The sequence below is a fragment of the Anopheles aquasalis genome, chromosome 2 (assembly GCF_943734665.1).
Source record: "Anopheles aquasalis chromosome 2, idAnoAquaMG_Q_19, whole genome shotgun sequence".
NCBI classification, from domain to species: Eukaryota; Metazoa; Arthropoda; class Insecta; order Diptera; family Culicidae; genus Anopheles; species Anopheles aquasalis.
In genome coordinates this window covers 13407501-13413715 of record NC_064877.1, presented here as the reverse complement: position 1 = coordinate 13413715, position 6215 = coordinate 13407501, and the positions used below count along the sequence as shown (strand labels likewise).

Sequence of the window (6215 nt, the reverse complement as noted above, 5' to 3'; positions counted from 1 at the left end):
GAAGTTTGGCAAAGGGTAGGGAGCCTCTACCTCCCCGAAAGTTCCGCCTCCCTCCCACTAAAACAAGGCTGACATCGAGCCCACACTGGATGGACGAACTGCTGATTGAGCCAGCAGTAGCGGCAGTAGCATAACCGCGACAAACAAGCGGCAGCAACAAGGCTTTATGCTTCCCGGGTAAATCCGTATCGATTGTGCCTCTTCTCTCTCTGTCTCTCTGCCGCTTGCTCGCTCTCTACAGGGAGCGGAAACCTCCGCGCGGTAATCCTCGACAAAGTGGCACGAGCAAAAGCTTGCTGGCTGACTGACTGGCAGGTTGGCTGTCTGTTTGTTTAAAGGATACTCAGAAACAAGCGATCCGATGAATCGATGGATTAACCGATCAGAAACCGGGACACACAGGGAAAGGATACGGAACGAGGACGCAGGCAGGCGGAGGTTGAAACGAGGAAAAGTTTATCTAATTGCATTCTCTCTACCACGTCCTCTACTGGTCCTCGCGAACAACAATTGGGTTGGATGCAGTCTTGGGAGTCCCGCGCGCTAAAGGCGAGGAGCAAAGCAATCAAACATAAATTTGCTTTTGTGCTCGGCACACAGCCACGTGGAGTGTTCGTGTGGTGCGGGCGAAAATGTGTTCCCTTTCACATCATCATCATCATCACCATCATCATCAACACCATCATCATCGATGCTACGACACCGGAAACGAGCGTGCTAATGGGTCGCCATACAACGGGAGAGAGAGAAGGAGCTTGAGGTGCCGTGCCGTGTCCATGTGTGCGGCAGATGGTTGTAAGACACGAACCACAAGAGGTTCACGAGATTCAGTTCAGAGGATCAGGACCAAGCGAAAGGCCGGCTAAAATGAGTTTCCCACCAACACATGTTAATCGTCGTCATCGCCATCGTTCGTCGATCGTTGAGCTAGAGTTTTGCCAACTCCAATCCGTGTTGATTCGTGTCCCGAAAGTGGCCATCCGGGCTCTGGCAAGACGGTATGTGTGTGTGTGTTGGTGTGTAACGATGTCAATTCTGGTGCTGAGGAAAATTAATTCGCTTTTTGGGCGAACAGAAACCGTAACCAAATAAAAAAACTCACTCCTACTCAGTTAAGGATAAGGGTGGCGTCAATCTGTTCGCTTTTGTCTTCCGCTATCGAGTGGTTTGAAGGACACCTTTTCCTGTTTCTTTTCGGTTTTTGTTATGCACAAAGTCTATCAATTGGATTGCTTCTTTGTTTGTTACAAAACGATTCTCTGTTTTTCCGTTTGTTTTTTACCATTTTTCTTTTCTCTCGTTATCATCAAACGCGCATTCGCGGATTCGCGCTCCTAATACCTAGGTCCTTGGGCCTCTCTCAGCACTTCTTACACAAGCGCATTCCGAGGGTACGTGCCGTTTGTTAATTGTTTTACATGCCCGGACATAATGATTTGTTTTCTGTTTTTGTTTTATCTTCGTTTGGTTGTTTTGTTACAAAATGAGACCTCGGTTCGTTAAGAGTGGACGTGGCGTTTGAAGAGCGGAAATTAGATTTACCTTTGTCTTGTCTTGAGTTGAGCGTTGTCGCCTTTTTTCTGATGAGCGAGTTCCTATTTACCAACGAGGGATCCGCATCGTCGCTGCATCCGATGACCCTGTAGTACACCGGAGCCGAAGGTATCCTTCTTGTCCTCCTCTCCATCGCTCTCTCTCTCTCTCTCCTTTGCAAAGTGTCGTCCAGGTTGGGCGCGTGTGCGCGATCGTGGTGGCGTGCTCTAAACGATATGGAAACAGTATAAAGTCATTAAAATCATTTCCCTCGTCAGGTCGAGCGAGCCGGGCAGGAGAATCACTCAAAAGCAGGATCCTTAGCACGGCATGCGGCCCCACGTCAGAGGGGGCAAAAAGTTTTGAATTTATATTTAAAAAATGAAGCTAACGAGACGGGCCACGTCCGAGTCCGCTGCCCGCTGACCGGTGGCGCACTGCAACAACGCCAGTCCAAACAGTCGTCGCATAAAACATAACTCCATAAAACGAACTTCATAAAGAGATCGTGTGGCTCATGCCGCGTGGCACCACGGTGAGTGACTGGTGCAGCAGCAGCAGCAGCAGCAGGCCACCACGCTGGCTCGCTGGCTCGCTGGCTGGCTGGCTGGCCACAAAAAGGTGCATCCGGAACAAACTTTAAGCATAAAAAACACAACGGGAATACACACACAGGACACAGAAGTAAACACCGAGAGAAACAGTGAGAGAAAGAGCGAAAGGAAGTGAGTGGTAAGTGAAACAAAACAAAACGGTGGTGCTGCTGCTCCTGCTGCTGCTGCTGCTGGATGGCTGCTACACAATAACTTCACTTCAACAACAGCAACAACACCATCGAGCAACATACCAGCGAGCGTACCGTGGAGCAGGAGAAGGTGAAAAACAATGGAAAGCCGGCTAAAACAATTCCATCACGGTGTGGTGCGGAAGTAGAATGCGCGAATGCACCGAGAGTGCACACCTACAAACACGGAGAACACATAAAAAAGGGGCAGGGGGGGGGGGGGGCGTGCAGCAGGGCAGACAAAACTACTAAAATACGCGAAGCACTGGCGTCAATGGCAGGCCACGTGGTGTAGCTCCCCGCGCAACCCCAAAGGTGGAAAAGGTAAAAATGCTTTTCATAAAACTATATGCAAAGCAGCATGACGGAGCAGGAGGAGAGCACGCAGGAGAAAGCGCGTGGTGGAGGCATAATAATGTAAAACAACGAACAACACGGCGGCGAGGGTGATGAAGCGAGCGGTACTAGTGGTGCTAGTGGTAGTGGTGACAGGAAACTGCATTTATAGAGTCTCTCCGTGCGCGGAGCGGCGACCAGGACGATGGCATAACGAAATTATGCCACGATAATATTTCAAAGCTGGAGCTAGCGAGAGCAGCTAGTCCGCTAGCGGAGGTGGTCTCTTCATTCCGAAGGAGAATAAGAAGACTATTGTAATGAGGTGTTGTGTGTGTCTTGGTGTTCTTTTGTGACCCACGTTTGGGAGTTATGCTCTTGCTGCACATCGCGACCGCGACGCGAAACGCGGCGTCCTCGGTGTCTATTTGGTGCGCGGTCGCTGTCACTGTGGTGGTGGTGCTGGCAGCTAATAGAATGCAACATAAAAATGGTCGGAATCGGAATCGCTAGGAGGCCCCCTGTCCCGGGTTGCGAGGATGATAGCACGGAGGTAACACGGAACTGCCCTTAGCCGCTGAGCGAAACACTAAAAACGCCCAACACTTCATCAGGTGCAATGGTCTCCGATGTGACGCTCTGGCCTGGTGCTGGTGGTGTGTGTTTTTGGCGTTCCATTTTTTAGTGCAAAAAAAAAGAGAAGCAACGGGGGATTTTTTTTCTCTGCCTTTTTTGGTTTATGGAGTCCCTGGGTGAGGGCTGTGAGGATGAGATGCACTTTAGCTGCTCGGCGCTGGTTGCTGGTGCTGAGTCTGCGGTCGGTAGCCGCTTTGCAGCGGATTTTTCGTGGCCCAGACCTTCAACCAGAGCTCAAGAAAGAGAGACAAAAAGAAAACGATAGAGCGAGAAAGAGAGAGTGATTGCTGATGTGGCATATTGTTGCTCCACATGTTCTTCTTCTTCCGCTCGGCACGAGGACATTTTTGTGCCGTTTGTCCATCGGAAGGAGCAGCACCAGCCACATGGATGGTTGGTTGTTGCTGTCAGCACCGATGGAAAGGAAGGACCCGGAGGAGTGGAGCTGGTCGTTGATTTTGTTTGTTTCAGAGTCAGCGATGGAGGCGCGGCCATGGCGTTGGCGATGTCAAGTTTTAAAGCGCGCCCTGGTTTACGATCCGCACGCCCGCTCCATACACACATGGGATTTCTTCAGCTCCAGTGCCCATCACCACCAGCACCAGCCCCTTCCTGTTAACCACGCTCGAGAGGCTCGTTCATCGCTTTCGTATGTGTGGGCTGGGTGATTCTTTGCTGTGGCCGGTTCACAGGAGCTTCGAGAACACAAAAAAATGAGTTGTGACAGCACCAGCAGCACCAGCAGCAGCACCACGGCAAGGAGAAAGCGCCAGCCAAGCATACCATGGCCGGGGTGGTTAGAACATAAATCTCGACCTCGAAAGCCCCTGGCCTGGGAATACTGGCGGAGATTTATGTAACAGGATTTCCCCGGCACCGCGTCGGCATCGGTCGCGGCTTACGGCACGGAGCTTAGGCATCCGGTTGGAGCATAGGTGTAAATGCTGCGTGCATTCCACGCAAATTCGTGCCACGATTATCGATTCAGCTTCCACCACCACCACCACCACCACCACCGCATCACCACCACCACGATCCACCGTGACCTCGCAGGACGTTCCTGGATTGTGTTTGCTCTCGCTCTCTCCCTCTCCCTCTCCCTCTTCTTTCCTTTCTCTTTCTCATCTGAGTAAATTGCTCCGGTCATTTCGGGACGGGAGGGAACCGTTGTCCTGGTGGCCATGGCGGTGGTAGTGCTGGTGGTATGATGTTAATTAAATCAAATTCGCTGCCACCGCGCGATTGATTACTCAAAGGGTTTCGTGCTTTCCGGGGGGGGGTGTGTGGAGCAGGAGCAGAGAGTAGCGACCCCCTTCGCCGGGTCACCGTTTGGCCACCCCGTTTAAGCAACTCCCGGGGTGGAGAGCAGCTTTTAGCTCCTGGTTGTGGTGGCAGATATGCTGCTGCTGCTGCTGATGGTGGTGCTGGTGGTGGTTGGTCGCCACTGCCACGGGCATAATGAAAATAGCTTTGAAGAGCGTTGCGCGCGCGCGCTCGTACGCCGGTAATCAAATTACAATATGCGTAAAGTATGTGCGCTCGATCCCGGGCCGATGCTGCTGCCGCTTCATCAACCAATTCCTGGAGTACCGTCGAGGATGGAGGAGATAAGGAGCGGGTGGTGGGCACACAATTCAATTTGATTGAATAAAGTGCCAACAATGAGGGGACTGTCAAGGGGAGGATGCAAAAGGCTAGGCGCTAAATCGGAATCGAGCTTTTGCGGTAGAAACGCGCTTCGATCTGGGCTCGTAAACCGAATCGAGCGCGTGCGAGCGTTCTAATCAGAGCAACCAGCGGCGAGTGAAAAATCCTTTGAAGCGCACTACTGGACAGGTGTGATAATAGCTCGGTGCAGTGATTAGGATCATACACGCACACCACCGTGAAGCCAAATTCGTGGACACCAACGAGGATTGTGTTGATAAAAGTGGGCAGGCACTGTTATCGGTATTGGGTTTTTGTAATGCAGTTACAGCGCAACAGAAGCTTCTCGTTAGATCACGACGAAACGGAACGAGAAGGATAATCGCTCTCTCTCTCTCTCTTTCGTTTGAACTTGCACAGCCTACTCTGCAGCATCGAGAACGCGCGACAGCTCCACTTGACAACGTTCACTCCATTAGCTCCCTGCTCGCTCAGTTCCCCCCACCCCGGTGAGCTCACCATCACCCCAGTGCTCCGGAACGCTTCAAAGGGATGCAGCGTGTGCGCGTGTGTTGGTGTCTAGGAGCAGAGTGCATTTGGTGTAGCGCCAACCGACCGACGGTTGCTGTCGCGACCGACAAGTGAGTTGACACCATCGATCTGAGGTTTTGCCGGAACGACTCTGCTATTGACGCTGAACTCCCAACAAGTCACACAGCCCACGTACCACGATGTTGACGGTGGTGGTGGTGGTGGTGGTGATATGCTGGCCGCCAGTACGGATAAAAAGCCGGAACAACCCGTGCATCCACTCGAACGCCTCGAACTGCAATTCATGGTGGTGGCGTGTGAGCTACATCTGTCAAACCTATCGGACGACAGCTCACGCAACTTACTAGCAACATGTAAGCGTTGGTAGTGCGTTGGTACCCGGTCGATGGAGGCGCATGGTCAGAGTACTTTCCGCATGGTATTTTCCGCTTTTTTTTTCAGCCATCCAGCGACAGCGAGAGCGAGCCAGAGGCGAGAGTTGAAGTTGAGTTTTCACCCGTTCCCTTCCATTTTTCGCTTCATTTCATGGAAAACCATTGAGCCTTACGGACGAAACCTTTTCCAACCCGGCACCGGCCCAGGCACACTTACACCAATCAGCGAGGAGAATCGAATCCAGAATGGCCGCAAACACCGCACACGTGTGTTCCTTTGATCATTTTCAACGGTGCAACAGCAGCAGCAGCAGCAGCAGCAGCGTGGCCGTTACGCGCTCGAAACGCGTTTA

General features: G+C 52.0%; 1 protein-coding gene across 1 annotated transcript in view; it reads right to left on the bottom strand.

Moving 5' to 3' along the window:
* Positions 1–1664: 1664 nt before the first annotated feature.
* The window catches only part of LOC126571247 (latrophilin Cirl), a 124015-nt gene continuing 119464 nt past the window's right edge, over positions 1665–6215 (bottom strand). The window contains exon 6 of the transcript XR_007607870.1: positions 1665–1760. The gene's annotated coding sequence lies outside the window, so the exon portion shown is untranslated. The remainder of the gene's footprint in view (positions 1761–6215) is intronic.